The sequence below is a fragment of the Panthera uncia genome (genome assembly GCF_023721935.1).
Source record: "Panthera uncia isolate 11264 chromosome A3 unlocalized genomic scaffold, Puncia_PCG_1.0 HiC_scaffold_11, whole genome shotgun sequence".
Taxonomy (NCBI): Eukaryota; Metazoa; Chordata; class Mammalia; order Carnivora; family Felidae; genus Panthera; species Panthera uncia.
Window position 1 is genome coordinate 90811106 of NW_026057578.1, and position 17970 is coordinate 90829075.

The window sequence follows — 17970 nt, forward strand, 5'->3', positions numbered from 1 at the left end:
AGAGTAGAACAAATCCCCAATAATCACATAATCCTACCTCTTAGCAGATAAACAAACAACATTTATTTAAATCAAACTTTTAAACCAACATTGATCCTTCCAGTGAGAAGGATTTCACTTTTATGGATTCTATCAACTCTTTCAGGGTCCAAACCCTTATCTCTATTTTCAGGGTGGAAGTTGAACACTAATTATATGTAAGAACCAACAGTCTTTAAAGGAAAAAAAGAAAGAGTGACATTTTATCTTTTTACCAGTAGGCTAGATCTATATTTATATTTTGATTCATACTAAAAAATAGTCTTTAAAATTTTTTTATTAATTTTTTTTAAATGTTTATTTATTTTTGAGAAAGAGAGAGAAAGAGAGAAAGCAGGGGAAGGGCAAAGAGAGAGGGAGACACAGAATCCGAAGCAGGCTCCAGGCTCCAAGCTGTCAGCACAGAGCCCCATGTGGGGCTCGAACCCATGAATCACGAGATCATGACCTGAGCCAAGTCAAATGCTCAACTGCCTGAGCCACCCAAGTGTCCCTTTTTTTCTAATTTTTTTTAATGTTTATTTATTTTTATGACAGAGAGAGAGAGAGAGACAGAGAGTGTAAGCAGAGGAGGGCAGAGAGAGAAGAAGACACAGAATTGAAGCAGGCTTCAGGCTCTGAGCTGTCAGCACAGAGCCTGTCATGGGGCTCAAACTCATGGACCATGAGATCATGACCTGAGCTGAAATCAGATGCCCAACTGACTGAACCACCCAGGCACCCCTAAAAATATTCTTAAGTGGATGAAATTTACCAAGAACAGGTTTACTGAATATTGATGGTCTCAGAGAATTGCTAGAGTCAATGAAAAAAGTCTTGTTATCACCTAGTTACTTTCCAAATATCACTAAACTCAGGTGTATTTGCAGAATATAATGCTTAATTTCATCCTAAAATTCTGTTTTCTGCTCTGTGAAACACTTAGCATTTTTTTTAATTACACAAGAAAATTATGAATAAGGAGTCATTCAGTAATCAGGCAATCAGAAAAGCTGTCATGATTTTTCTCTTGACACAGGTTTTTTCATAAAGGTAAGTAATTTAAGTTTTGGCATGTGTCTAAAATAAACTGTTAGACCTCCACCTAAATAGATGGAAGGTAAATAATGAGAATTTGCTTGAGTTACTTTATTAATAAAGTTGATCCTTAAACAACATGGGTTTGAACTGTTTGGTCCACTTACGGGCAATTTTTTTTTTTTTTCTGTCAATACTGTATAGTACTTGTAAAGGCATTTTCTCCTCCTTGTGTTTTCTTAATAACATTTTCTTTTCTTTAGCTTACTTTACTATAAGAATATAGTATATAATACTTATAACATACAAAATTTGTGTTACTTGACTGTTTATGTGATCAGTATGTCTTCCAGTCAACAGTAGTAGGCTATGAGTAGCTAAGTTTTGGGGGAGTCAAAAGTTATATGCAGATTTTTGATTGTGCAGGAGTTAGCACCTCTAACCCCTGCATTGTTCAATAGTTAACTGTAATATAAATATCACCTTTTAATATATGTAAATAAATGTGTTAGAGTGTTGAGATTGTGGAGGTTTTTATTTGCATCTTTATTTCCTCCAACTAATACTTTTTAGTGTAAACAATAAATTCCTACTTGATGGAACAATTTGACTATATACATATATTAATATACATATATTACATAATGTACACACACACACAAACACACACACACACACACACACATATATATGAGAGAGAGAGAGAACAATTTCTTATATATACATAAAAGAAAGTGTGCCAGACTGATTGATGTATCTCTTTGAAAGTTAAGGAAAAATTAAATACAGTGAATGTCCTCTTCATGGCCAACTTTGTTAAAACATCACTCGTCATCTCTACGTCCATTGTTTTACCTCTCCTTCACATTTACCCCGACCAGTCTGGCTTCTTATACTGTCCTCCTTCACAACAGCTCTCATCTATTAATGAGGCCCCTAGAGATAATGCTCATTTCACGGTACTCAACTTACTTAAATTCCTAGTTGGATTCACCTCAGTTGATCATTCCCTCCTCCAGGAAACATGCTTTTCCCTGGTCTCCAGGACATATCTTTTCCCTTCTATTTCTCTAGTTACCTTTGCATCTGATTCATATCTTTCAAGACTTATCTGGAGGTAGCTTTCTTTACTTCCTTAATATTCTCACTCTCTATTTTCTCCTACCTACCCCAAACTTTGTTTGACCCTAAATAAGCAGATGACTCAGAAATGTATATCTCTAGCCCTGACCACTCCTAAAAGCTCCAAGCAATTATATCAACTTTCTATCTGGCATCTCCAATTGCATGTGTCAAAGGCCAATCTCATAAAAAATAAATCAGGAATCCCTCTTACTTCTCTCAAACCTGTCCATTTCCAGTGTCCCTTATCTTAATGAAAAGTACCACCATCCATGCACAGAAAAACATCAATGCTGTTTAGCTTTTAACTAATACTTATCTACAATATCCAATATCCTCTCCAGTCTCAAGAATTGTACTTACTATTATCATTCTTATATGCATTTATGTCTATCTCCACCAACATCCTAGGGCAAGTTATCATCTCTGCCCCAGATACTGCATTAGCCACTTAACTTTCCCCCAACGTACAATAAAAATGACCTTTTAAAAATTTCCAATCTAGTCACATGTCTATTTCTTGCTCTTCTTCCTCTCCATCATTGATGACTACTAATCACTCTTACATGAAGATAAAATCCTTTGCAGCTCTCAGCCAAAAGGTATTTCCACAGAGAAGCCTTCCAGCCCTTCCAGAATAGGTCAATGCCCCTGCCCATTCACACATAGGTTTTCATCGCCCTTGCACTTGTTGGTGTCATTCTCTGATTATTTTGTGTCTGTCACTTACTAGACAATAGGCTATGTGAAGCAGGAGCTGTCTATTTTTCTTCAAGATTGCAACTCCAGTTACTACCATGAGAATGTGTACATGAGACAGTGATTGTGAATGCATCTCTCATTTTATACTTAAGATTGTAACCTGTTTGGAATTGAATAACTTGTCTAAAGGACTTCTGAACAGAACACATCTCACATGAAATTGTGCAACAGGAAAATTTTATTAATATGTCTGCTCTTTCCCCCCTTTCCCACTTCCTCATCCAACTTCTGGCAATTTCATCACCCTTAGAAACTCAGGGACTTTGGGGCGCCTGGGTGGCTCAGTCGGTTAAGCATCCGACTTCGGCTTAGGTCATGATCTCGCAGGGTCTGTGAGTTTGAGCCCCGCGTCAGGCTCTGTGCTGACAGCTCAGAGCCTGGAGCTTGTTTCAGATTCTGTGTCTCCCTCTCTCTCTGACCCTCCCCCATTCATGCTGTTTCTCCCTGTCTCAAAAATAAACGTTAAAAAAAATTAAAAAAAGAAACTCAGTGACTTTGAGTGCAGACTTCAGCTATGTCTGCTCTCTCAGAACAATGCTAATACATCTTTCCCAGGATACTTCTCCTTATAGGTATCTAAAGAACAGGAAAAATTATAGAAAATATAAAAACTGCAGAAATGAATAATAAGAGATGACAGATAAGTGTGCCTTCCAGGTCTAGACTGGTCTAGATTGGAAGGGGTTCATTTACACATCCATTAAATAATTGTAAGTTACCTAATAGTAATAGCTTTTAGCTGTTGATTACAAGATTCTGTAGCTACACTGTCGGATACAATAGTCACCAGCCATATAGGGCTATGTAAATTTTTTAAATGTTGTATTTATTTTTGAGATAGAGAGAGAGTGTGTGTGAGTATGAGTGGGGGAGGGGCAGAGAGAGGTGACACAGAATCCAAAGTAGGCTCCAGGCTCTGAGATGTCAGCACAGAGCCCAACACAGGGCTTGAACTCCCGAACCCGTGAGATCATGGCCCAAACCGAAGTCAGATGCTTAACCAACTGAGCCACTCAGGTGCCCCTAGGGTATGTAAATTTAAATTAATTAAAATCAAATATTATTTCCTTATTTGCAATAGCTATACTTTACATTATTGTTTCCATCATCATTCAAAGCTCCATTAGACAATATTGTTCTATAACCTGTCTTTTAATTAGTAAATTCTATATTTAGAAAATATTGTTTCCTTTGGCTTAATTTAGACTTTCTCCTGATTCTTATGTTCTCAATGGTGGATTAAAAAAAAAAAAAAACCAGCTTTCTACTATACAACCCTGCCAATATTCACTACCTCCTCTCACCCAGGAAAAGGTGTGGGCGTGTGCCTAAGCTAGGACAACCTGTCTTTTCCCAAAAAATTTGGAATTTGAACTGAGGAAGGGAAAGATCATTTTCTCTTCAGGTGATTCACCTATGTCTATCATGTGTTTTAGAGAGGAAAAGGAACTGGATTTGAGAAATAAAGAAGATAGCAGATGTGCCATCAACCAATTATGAGAAGGAAAATGAAGTTCATGGTGACATTCATATACACTCATGTCTTCAATCTTTCCTTTACCCTTGCCCTTGGTGTACTATGAACTATCCTTGAATCCTTAAACATAAGCTACCTTTTAAAAATATATAAGGTAGGGGTGCCTGGGTGGCTCAGTCAGTTGAGTATCCGACTCTTGATTTTGGCCTAAGTCGTGATCCCAGGGTTGTGGGATCGAGCCCCGCATCAGGCTCCACACTGAGCATGGAGCCTGCTTAAGATTATCTCTCCCTCTGCCCCTCTTCCCAACTCACACATGCTTTCTCTCTCAAAATAAATAGTAAAATATTAAAAAAATAAAAATAAAATAAAAAATAAAAAAATAAGCTAGTTTGAATAGCTTTAACTTAATCTGCATAATAAACATGAGGTACATTTTAATATTTCTGTTTACAGATGAGGAGACTTTGGTACAATGAGTTCAATAAAAGTAATAGAGCCTGAATTAAAATCTATATGGTATATGTGAATTAAAAACATGTCATATTACTATTATCCCATAACATTTGCAAAGTGAAAGTCTTTGTACTAAAAGTTAAGGACAAAGGAATAAATACGGTATTGCCCTTGGTAAATTTTGTTTTTAATGTATTGTGGGTTAAGCTATAGGAAAGTAACAGAGATTAAAGACATTGAGGCAGGGCTGTGTGAGTAACATAGAGGAATCCCAGGAAAAGACTGAGACTGAGGTCCCCCAAATTTTCTGATCAACACAAGCAAGTTACCAGGAGCAGTTGAGCAGATTGGAGTTGAGAGACCCATAGAGTCTATGGGTCAGATAGTAGGTCCAACAATTATTTACAAATAGGCAATGTACATGCCATTTCAAGAGAGATCTGCTCCCCACTAAGGCTAATCTAAATTCAGGCCTGGAAATAAGCAAGGGAAGATGCTAGGTTTGGATTGAGAAAGCAAGGGGAGAGGGATAAGAAAATGAAAGAAAAAAAATCCTGATATAAGAAGACTACAGATACATACCCCATCAAGTTTCCAAGTCAAAGTATAATAACTGCTGCCTCTAGCAATGTTACTTCCTGAAGCATCAACCTTGGCATAAGGTTGATTTGAGAGTAATCTTTATGTTTCTAATTTGGGGGAAATAGAAAGCATTGTTTCATTTCTCAGGGGCTTCATTCATATTCAAACTGTAAATAACAGAATTTTCCCATGGTTGCTGAACAAAAATGAAAAGTAAAGAGGTTTGATTTGTTTTTGAAGTTTAGAAATATGTCTATGAATGACTAGCCAAAAATGGCAGAATTTAGATATGATGGGATGGATTGATGCAGCTCTCTGCCAAACAGCATGATTAAAACCATTCAGACCCTGGAAATGGAACAGAGAACATTGGCTTTATTTCTGTAAACTAAAATGTCACCATCATACTTAAGTGCTCTTGTCTTGTCAGAGGATTTATTATTATTAAGAATTTCTCTGACATGCATTTGCCAAGTGCTTCATTGAAGTTTGCCATCACTCACAGCTCCTTGGTGACACGGTCTGATTAGACTTCAATAATAAAAAGAACTAAGGCATCCATGCAAATTAGCTCTAGTTCCATGCCCAAGGCCTCTCATTAACACATGATTTCAAGACAAGGTCAATTTAATCTGTAATATGATTAAATGGATGGGGAGGACTGTATCATGTAGTAAAGAGGTATCAGAACATGTATGTTAGTTTCAACACTGGAGAATCAAAAGGTGAGTCGTCTCTTGCTCCCAATGGTCACCTACATCTCTGGATGTAAAATTAGCTAGGACCTGGGACAGGCATGTAACTCTAAGGTCCATCCCAAGATAAACAATAATGGACATCATTCTGTGTCTGATTCTGCCACAGACCATTATGTCACAGTGTGTATTAAGAACTCTACAGATTTATATTTTCTGAACTCAGCAGGGCCCTTAGCACCACCTATTGATCCCATTACCTGTCTTTAGTCGGCTACTCTTCCCATCTCCTTATTGACATTTTCAGAACTATCCCCCTTTCTCAGACTTTCTCTACACTCCATTCCCATTCCACTTTTCAACAGATAGCCTGACTACTTAGAAAATTGTGGCCACTGGGCTCGATTTCCCTCATCCTTCCACCTCTTTATCTATTAAACTTTCTATTGGCATCCCTTCTTTCTTTTCTCTAATCACATGGGATGAACTGGCCTCTGGTTGCTCTAAGAAACAATTTCCTTTTTGTGTTTTTGAGATTCTCCTGTCAATTCTGCTGTAAGACCTAACTACATCAGTCATGTTTCTTTCATGGACCTTGAACCACTCCTTTCCAACGGGTCCTCACTCTGAGGTTAATCCTCCGAATTCTATAGACTTTCCCTTTGCCCCATGGTCTCTCTAGCTACTCACAAAGTCATACTGTGCTCCATGCTAAACAGTTATGTCAACAACCTTGAAGGGAAGGAGATTTTACTCCACTTGAAGCCTAGCAAGTTACTCTGCCACAGTTTTATATATACTGGCAGGAGACAAAGCTCATGGGTAAGAGACACAGAACAGTAGTATTCATGGTATTGCAACACGTGTGGGCTTTATATTTGCTGTGGTTCCTTGTGTCCAAGTCCTACAGAGGTGATGGATATAGCCAAAAGGATATTGTGTACACGGTGGACTTATGTTATAGCTAAGGGACCAACTTACACTTAGAAAAACCCCAATATTGTAATAGGATGCTGGCAGATTCATCATCTAACTGTTCAGGAAGAAGACATTTTCCTTCTAATTCTGGTCAGGAAAAAAGTGCTCCATCCTAGAAGGAAAATCTATCTCTATTTTCCAAAGCATTCTATTGTGCAAACCTCCTTGAAAATGTAATCTGGGACCAAAGCTTTCCTCATACATATAGAAATGCCATAGAGAATTGCAGGTTGCCATTTATTCATTTATATTCTTATTAGTGGAAAAAAAATCTACTGTATATTCTCTATATCCTAGCCAGTTTGCTCAGTGGGGAGTTACTGAGATGCAGATCACAGCACCAGATTTGAAGAATCCTATTGTATTCTTTTTTAAAGTTTATATATATATATATATATATGTATATATATATATACACACACACACACACACATATACATATGTACACATGTACATATACATATGTACACATATATGTGTATATATAAACGGAGAGAAAGAGAGGAGAGAGAGAGCGCGCGCACACAAATGGGGGAGGGGTAGAGAGAGAAAGGAGAGAGAATCTCAATCAGGCTCTGCACTGTCAGCGTGGAGCCCAATGTTGGGCTTAAACTCACAAACTGGGAGATCATGACCTGAGACAAATGGGGACACTTAACCAACTGAGCCACCCAGGCACCCCCCTATTGTATTCTTAATAGACACAATGAACTGCAGTGCACATTTTAGGAATAATGTGATTTTTAAAAGCCCTTAATTATAAATCATAAATCACACATAGTCATTTCATTATAAACTGCTGAAAGGTTACTAGGCATTGAGGTCTGGTAAAAAGTCTCCACATATATTAGTATTGATTCAATAAAGAAGAATAAATCGAAAATAATATTTCAGCATTAACAGTGTTTTCTTCACTCTGTAAGACACAAAAAATGGTGCTTCTTGGAAAATATACTATTGTAGTTGCTGTAATCCTCCATTTTGTTTTAAACCAACAGTTGAAATCACATTATATTAAATAACTGTGTGCTTGGTCTTTGGGGTAGAGATAAGGAAACATATTTTGCCAAGTTTAGCCATTGTGAGTTCAGAGTTCAGAAGCAAATTCAATTCTTTCTGGAAATGAGTGCAATAGAACAGCTGGTCAAACACAATTTACTTGCTGACAAAAATAAACTTAATGATTTCTGGGAGAAAAAAAAAGGCTTACTAAAAAGGGTCATAAGGAATATCAACCAGATTAGGGACACTTTTTCTTAAAATGGTATCCTCTCTTAGACCCTTATGTAACTTTCCCCAGTCCTCAAACACAAATAAGTAAAGAAAACAAAATTAATGAAATTTAAAAATTAAAAACAAAAACAAAAACAAGGTAGATAGAGACTAAAAAAATGAAGTTATTTAAAATTGCTAAAACTTAGACTTACAGACAACTTATAATGAAGATCTTTGGAGATATTTCATTAGTTTTAAGAGCTTATTAAAGGGGCGTCTGGGTGGCTCAGTTGGTTAAGCGTCTGACTTCAGCTCATGTCATGATCTCACTGTTCATGAGTTTAAGCCCCACATCGGGCTCTGTGCTGACAGCTCAGAGCCCGGAGCCTGCTTCAGATTCTGTGTCTCCATCTCTCTCTGCCCCTCCCCTGCTCTCTCACTCTCTTTCATTCTCTCTCAAAGATAAATGAACATTTAAACAACAATAAACAACAACAAAGAGTAATAAAAAAGATTATAGAAGAAAAGAAATAATCTATTGAATTTTTGCATTAGACAAACCAGGATCTGCTTTCTGAAACAAAACTTACTTGGGAAAAAAAAAGTTAGAAAATGATTTGTCTTCAATTTCTGTCTGTCTCCACCTCAGAAATCCAAGACTTGTACAACATACAAACTGGTACTGTATTTTGAGGTCGATGGGATACTCACTGCCTCACATCTTCTCTCCTTTCTTCCTTTTTTAAAATTTTTACTTTTAAAAATATAAGATTCATAAGAGGTTGCAAAAGTAGTACAGAAAACTCCCAGGTACCTCCAGGTAGCCTCCTTCAATGAAAACATCTAAGCACATAGCATCAAAACCAGGAACTGAACTTGGAACCATACTATTAAACTAAACTATTCACCTCATTTAGATTTCATCACTTTTACTGTCCCCCTTCATTTTTTTAAAAGTTTATTTATTTTGAGAGGGAAAGAGAGAGAGAGAGAGAGCACATGTGTGAGTGGGAGAAGGGCAGAGAAAGGGAGAGACAGAATTCCAAGTGCTGTCAGCACAGAGCCCAATGTGGGGCTTGAACCCATGAACCATAAGATCATGACCTGAGCCAGACTCTTAATTGACTGAGCCACCCAGGAGCCCTTGCCCTCCCCTTCATTTTTAAAGCTATATTCAGATATACAACCCACAGAAAATAACTGTCCAGGAAGCAAAGAGGGAATGGAGTGGGAATGGAGGTGGAGGTGTCCCTTGCGGGGGATACTGCTGTTAACATAGTGCCAGAAAAGTGCAGGCAGGAACGGAAACAGCCTGAGTCACTGCACAATGATAAGTCTACTTTGTTGATTTAATATGCTCACCAGTTGACAGTACCACACAAGAGTCTAGTGGAAAATGAAGGTGAACCTGGTCACCTGCAAGTCAAAGCCTTGCTAGAACTGAGAAACTAGACAGGGAGTTTTCAACACACACTCTCCCAGTTGTGAAGATCTAAAGGTAGCAGGCAAGCCCATGTTCACATCCTGCCTCTCCACAGTTTCTACTGCTGAATAAAATATAAAATTTTAGGAAGGTTGGCATACTCAGATTACATGAAACTGTGATGCTGGAGGAAATCACTGCAGGAAAGAAAAGACTGAGATTAAAAATAATGGAGCTGTGATGAAATGTGACATCAAGGGGCTAAGAAAGAATTCCAAAGCAAATGGAAATAAATACACTGATCACAGAAGAGGGGCAGACTTGCAGGCAACGAGGCAACAAACTTCCTCTTTCCATAATTTACAAAGATGTTAAATAAGAATCCAGGCACTAAAACCTAACACCCATTTCCCTATAGTTTCCATAGTAGACAGACATGGTTTTCTCAAACAAATAAACATACAAAAGCAAAAAAAAATCCCCACTATTTCACTTCTGAAAAGTATTTGTTTAAATGTGAGTAAAACCACCATCTTTGCACAGATTTTATCATCTTTTCTAATATGGAAATAAAGCTCATCAGATGATAATTGTAGAACTTATAGGGGACTTCTCTTTGGGATCAGACTCAATTTACTCCCTGGGGTAGGATGGTGCTAAAAGAGTGACTATTCTCAATGGCTATTTATTTTTATTATGAAATTTTAATGCCAATCTTAACTGCATTCAGAGTTCTTTGCTAGAGACCATCTGGTACCAAAAATTTATCTATATCTAGTTAATAAATGCAGCATCAAACATTTTATGGTTGTAGCACTACTTGATCTAATTGCTATAAATTTTAACTTCCAAAGTCATTTTGGACAGAAAAACTTTCTGGTTTCCTTTGGTGAAAGGGAAGACAAGTATTAATTTTCTTTTTGTATTATGAATTTCCAATTTCTAGAACTTCTGCCAGAGATTATTACGTGATGCAACTAATCTCTCAGTTTCTTCAGTTTATTCTAATCTTTTAAGCTTTCTCGGTTCCTTCTTTCCCAATTTTCTTCTAAATTTTAGTCAAAAACTCTTTTTAATTTTTCATTTTTTTAAAGTTTGTTTGTTTGTTTGTTGGTTTGTTTAGAGAAATTTCTGCACGAGCAGGGGAGGAGCAGAGAGGGAAGGAGAGAGACGGGACCCCAAGCAGGCTCCTTACTGTCAGCACAGAGCCCAATGGCGGGGGCGGGGGCTTGAACTCATGGACTGTGAGATGATGACCGGAGCCAAAATCAAGAGTCAGACACTTAACCAACTAAGCCACCCAGGTGCCCCCCAAATTTTTTTAAACAAACTTTACATGTCATATATCCATTCACTCTTCTCTCCACCCTGTGTTTTCTCTCTGTACAAACCTCATCGCTCAATGAAAGTTCAAATTGTACAAATTCCAAACTCAAGAGGAATCTTTTAGTTTTTAAAAAATAAACGTAAATGTCATAGGAAGAAAGGATACAACAAAATTAGTAAAGGCAAAAATAACTACACAGGAATCTTTTAGTTTTTAAAAAACTCAAGAGGAATCTTTAGTTTTAAAAAAATAAACGTAAATGTTATAGGAAGAAAGGATACAACAAAATTAGTAAAGGCAAAAATAACTAAACAAGAAACAAAAAGCACATTGTATTTGTAGCTAGACTCCCACATATAATCACTATCCTAAAGTTGGTGTGCTCATTCCAATCAATGCTCACAAATGTATGAACACTAAAGGGATACAGTTTGAGTTGGAATCTCTGTCCACTGTGGACTATATATATGTGATCCTGGGCAAGTAACTATCTGACTCGGTACTTAGGTTTCTTTCTCTGTAAAATAGGAAAACATGGTTATTGCTTATTTTTAATGTTTACTTATTAATTTTGAGAGGAAGGGAGAGCAAGACAAGCAGGAGAGGGGCAGAGAGAGAGGAAGGGAGAGAATCCCAAGCAGGTTCCATACTATCAGGGCAGAGCCCCACATGGGGCTTGGTTTCCCCAACCATGAGATCATGACCTGAACCAAAATCCAGAGTCAGATGCTTAACCAACTAAGTCACCCAGGTCCCCCAACATGATCATTACTTTATGTAGTGTTTGTGAGAGGGGGAAAAAAAAGAGAATTAGGCAATTAAAAACTTGCTTGACATTTGCTAAGGGCTCTATACGTGTTCAATACTGTTATCATCATTATTATAAACTTTTTCTAAAAAGGGCCAAATAGTAAATATTTGAAAGTTTGTGAGCCATGTTGTATTTCCTTCCTTCCTTCCTTCCTTCCTTCCTTCCTTCCTTCCTTCCTTCCTCCTTTCCTCCCTCCCTCCCTTCTGCTCTCCCTCCCTCCTTCTCTCCTCCTACCCATCCTAATCCCTGCTTTTTCACCTAATCCTTAAAAATGCAAAAACCAAACACAAACCCAACCAACTTCTACCTCATGGGGCAGTATAAAAATAGGCCATGGGCTGGATTTGACCTGTGGGTCATAGTTTCATGACCCTTCATACAGGTTAAGTTAGGGATAGTTGAAGTTTTATAATATCGATGTGTCTCATCCAATAAAATAATAAATTTCTCCATTATTCAAGTTTTATTGTGGCTCAAAAATTTTTTATATTATAGCTATGCCTGTTTTGTTATATTTACCCTTAGATATCTTATATCTTAGGTAACTTTTTATAAGCGATTTCCTCCTTTAAAAAATTATTTAAAAAATCTCATTTTATGGTAGAATACTTTTAGATTTATAGAAAAGTGGCAAAGGTACTACCAACAGTTCCCATATACCCCTCACCTAGTTTCTCCTGCCGATGTCTTCCTTACTTCTGTCACAAGAAAACAACATTGCTATGTTATAGTTCCTAAATGCCACAGTTTCCTCAGACTCCAAAAGTTTTTCTCTAATGCCCTTTTCCTGTTCATGATTCCATCCTCAGTACCACTTTACATTTAGTCTACATGTTTCTTTAGCTTCATTTGGTCTTTGGCAGTTTCTCAGATTTTGATTTTGATGATTGACCTTGGCAGTTCTGAGAAGAGTTGGTCAGTTGTTTTTTTGAATGTCCCTCAATGAAACTTTATCTTCTACTTTACTCATGATTAGATTGAAGTTAATGAAACATTCTTACATTTTTCCCATGATTAGACTGAAGGTATAGTTCTCGTGGAAGACCACAGGAATAAAATACTATTCTCATGTTTATCAACTGTCATGATTCACCATGCCATCAACATGATTGATCTCTGAAGATGTTACCCTAGGTCGCCTGCCTGAGGTAAACTTTGTGAAGTCTCTCCACTCTCAAGTTACTTTTTCTCCCCTTCACATACTCCACTCTTTGGAAGTAGGTCACTAAGCACATCTCATGGTCAAGGAATGAGGAATTAAGCCTTCTTTCCTTGGTGTGGGGGGAATGTCTACACTAAATATTTGGAATTCCTCTTTAGATTTGTCTCTTCTCACACACTTTTATATTTATTTATTGTATCCATTATTCATACCACCTTTGATTTATTTTATAGTTGGGGTTATGATGTAATATATTATTTATTTGGTTTTCAAATTGTTCCAGCTTTGTCCGTTGAAAATTCTTTCATTGAAAATTTAACTGCTGTGTCCCATTGAGATACTTGCATTGTTTTGTATTTTGAGCACTTTCTTACTTTCTGGCATTAAAAGATGCTCCAGGCCTATTTTGTATATTCCTTCCCCAGCCCTAGAATCAACCAGTTCCCTAAATATCTCTGATTCCTTTTCTTGGAGAGTAGTGTTAATAACCAAGATCTGGGCACAGGTTGGGCAATTTTTAACAAATTAAAATTTCTGATTATTTATGGCACACAAAATCACTGTTGATTTTAACACATTGATATTACAACTACAATCTCAGATTTAAACTGTTTCGTGTACATCATCCTGCAGATAGTAGTTGATTTACTACATGAATAGTATTGTTTTGGCAATTTTAATTCTGCCTTCCAATTCTTATACCATTTACTTTTTTTTTTAAGATACATTGTTTTGGATAGCATCTCCAGGACAATGTTAAGCTGTAGCATCTTTGTCATATATCTGATTTTAAATGAACGTTCTACTGCTTCCTGTAAAGTGGTGTTTTCTGCAAGTTTTTGATAATGCTACTTATCAAGTTAAAGAGGAAATTTTCTATCTCCGATCTGGTAAGAAAAGTAAATAAATCTTATAGGCATCCTAAATATTATCACATGCTTTTCTGAATGTGTGGAGAAGAGCTCATGGATTTTTACTCTTTTTGATCAGTTTATGGGATGAATTACATAAATCGATTTTCTAATGCTAGGACATCCTTGCCTGTCTGAGATACACTCTTGTGGTCAGGATATATATATTTTTTTATTGCTTCATAGAACATGCCAACACTTTATTTTGTATTTTTGCACCTGTGTCCTTAGAGTAAAATCAACCTACTAACCTTTTAAAAAATAATCTGACCTCTTTAATGTCTGTATTCCTATGAGAATTTTACATCTTTTAAAAATATTTTTATAATTTAGGTTGTTATATAGAAGTCCATTTGGCCTGATTTTTTTCATAATTACTAGTTTATAATTATTCATAATACCCATTTACAAGTTTAAAAACTATCTGTAGTTATATTACCTACTTCACTGAAATGTTATTTTGTTGAACTTTCAATCATTTATTTCTGCCCTTTGTAATTCCGCCACATAATTCCTTATTTTTTTTTCAAATAACAATTTTTGACATATTAATTTTTCCCTATATTTCAATTCATTTTCTGTCTTATTAAAACTACTTTTATCATTTTCTTCCTACTTTGGGGGTATGTCTGTCTCTTTGTCATAAATAAAATTACTTTATTTTTTATCTTTATTCTAATGTACTTAAGGTTATCATTTTTATCTGAAAGCCTGCCTTAAATTCACTCCACATCTGTAAATAAGTGGTATTTTCATTTTTAAATATGTTATTTATATTATGATTCTTCTTACAGCAATTTTTAACTGAAGTGTATATGTATGTATATATGTTTTTCTTTTAAACTTTCTCTCTATATTATGTTTTGGAAGCTATCGTATCTTTTTTCTGAGTATGTTCATTGAGAATATGCTTTATATATTTTATTTTATTTTACTTTATTATTTTTGTAATTTCTTTTGTTTTGTTTTATATATTTTAAGCGATTGTGTATTTTTCAGATTTTCTTTGTACCCTGGGACCTGATCAGGTGCTAAAAGTTCCATATATGCATGGATTCAATCTACATTCTTTCAGATGTTGAAGAAAAAGTTTCTTGCTGTAACTGTGGTAGTCTCTCTGTATGTTCTACACCAGTCCAGGCTTTGCAGCCAGGCTTACTGGTACATATCTGGTTTCATCTATGATTACATGTGTGAGCTCAGATTGAGCACTTAAACTTTCATCCACCTCAGTGTCCTCCTGTGCACAATGAACCTTCCTGTTGGGTTTTAATAAGTATTGAGCAAGTTAATGTGTGTGAAGTACCCATGGGCTTGCCTGGAATATATCAGGAGACAGTGCACACCATTACACATTTCAAGGGCTCAGAAATACATCTTCCTGGTGAATTCTTCCTTTTCTCATTGTGCATAATGATGTTCTTTGTCTCTACAAAATGCTTTTTTTCCCTCATTTTGTCTAGTGTTGCTCTCATTTATAAGTAACCGCTTACTGTATTTTCCCATTTTTGCTTTTAATCTTACATTGTTCAGAGTTGTCTGTTTTAAAGCTATGTGTATACATACACACATTTCAATTAAGCACGTATTTTTAAGGGTAGATTTTCTTTGCCTATTTTGATTACTAATATTTTGAAATTTATTTTTGCTCTGTCTGTGCTTCTGTTGCACACGCTTATTCATTTTTCCCCTCTCCTTTCTGGCTATGTATTCACTGGTGACACTTTCTTTATTAACTGTTATTCGCTCTCTTTCTTTCCACTAGTTTAGAAGCAATACCTCATTTATGTGACTTTAATGTTGATGTGTATATTTTTAACATGAATATTTGGCATGGAAACACCTAAGAGAACATACCACTCCACTCTCCTTTCTGATAACATCTGGCATTTAGATTAGTTTAACCCCAGTGCCTCTTCTCACATACAGCATGTTATTGTTGTCCTTCATTTTACCTCCACCTTGAATTTAATCTCCTCCACTAGTTCCTGCTATTAATATTGATATATACAGTTAATTATACATACATTTCCCTATATGACTATCAATTCCTTTGCTCATAATTGTTATTTTCCTGTGTTTTCTAATGAGTTTTATTTTTCTCTTCTTGAATTATACCTTTGCGGTGGTTCTTTGGAAAAAGGATAAACTCTATCTTGTTTTATCTTTTACTTTGTCATCTTTCTTCCATGGTAGTTAATATGGCTGGCAGTTATTTTTCTCAACAAATTAAAAATATAATGTCATTGTTTCCTGACCTTCATACTGAAGGTGGGGAGTCTGCTCTCAGTCTCATTGTTATTAATTTGTAGGGGATATATCTTTTATTTCTAGTTACTTTAAAATTTTCATTTAGTGTTTGATAGTCTAGAGTTTCATAATAGTGTGCTTATATAGAGATAGCAAGAAACAAAAGGACATACGTGGCTCTCATTTCATTAGGTAGTATTTTTTTAAGCCAGCACACTATGAAGTTATAATTCTTGGCAATTATCTTTGAATTTATGGCTAATTAAGTAATATGCTTAAGGGCAAATATTCCATGGAAACATATAATTACGCTAAAAAACATCCTTTGTATATTAAATTTCCAAAGATTTTTATTGTTATAGATTGAATTTAAGAAACACTGCAGGGTGCCTGGGTGGCTCAGTTGGTTAAGCTTCTGACTCTTGACTTTGGCTCAGGTTATGATCTCTCAGGTCTGCAAGATCGAGTCCCGCATTGGGCTCTGCACTGGGCATGAAATCTGCTTGAGATTCCCTGTCCCCCTCCCTCTCCCACTGCCCCTCCCCCACTTGTGCTCTCTCTTTCTTTAACAAACTAAACACTACCAAATGTTGGCAAGGTTTCAGTTAAATATAAAACCCCATGTACAACTCAGGAGATAACAGTCATTAAAACATCTCTTTAGGGCAATTTGGTAACATATGGAAAAATCTGAAAATATATTCATATAAATTAACTGAGGAATTCAACTTCTAATAATTTTTCATAATGATAATTTTATTCAGAGGACTATGAAAAAAGATATATAACATATTTTTTTAATAAAATAGCAAACAAATAGGAATTAGCATGCTTAAAACTTAATGGCATGTCTATATAATGTCTATATATAACCCTAAAATGCATTGCCCAACAATGTGATTTTTTTTTTTTACCTAACAGTGTTTTCATTCTTCACTCACTGTAATAATATGGTTATTAAAGTAATGTTTTCAAGGAACTTCATGTGAGATGAAATAGTTCATATTACAAAAATTAACTTATAAGACAATATACACACAATGAGGTAAAAATGTAGTCCAACTGATTAAACATAAGAAGTAGATAAAATATACTAACTAGTGGCAGATTTAGTGTTTGGATAATATTATGAATATTTATAAATTTTTTTTTCTGAAGTTTCTAAGCTTATTACATGAAATACTCATATGATCAGGTAAAGCAATTATTCTAAATGGGAGGAATATAAGAAATGTAGCAAAAGTAGATGTAAACTAGATGTCTGTATTATAGAGTATAAATAATAACAATTGTTATTATTAATTTCTGAGAACATCAAAGAAATAGAGATTTCTAAGTGACCAATTTCAGCCTTAGGAAAATATAAGAAGATTTTCTAAGCATGTGACATACACCAAAAGCAGAAAGGGAAATATTGATAAACTTGATTGCACGAAATTTTAAATCTCTTGTATAGATAGATAATATAATAAACGAAGCTGACGGACTAACAAACCAGAAAAAAGTTGACAACACTATGACAGCAAGAAGGCAAATTGTTTTAACATAAAACATCTCTTAGAACTAAGAGAAAGTTAGACCAGTAGTAAAATTGACATATGTAAATAGCCAAGAAGCATACAGAATTGCGATGCCACTCATCAGTAACTAAATGCAAATGATAATAAATACATGCCATCTCTCTCCATATGGCAAGTAAACTGAAAAATGGTATTAATAAGTAAATGTGGATAGGAATTTGGA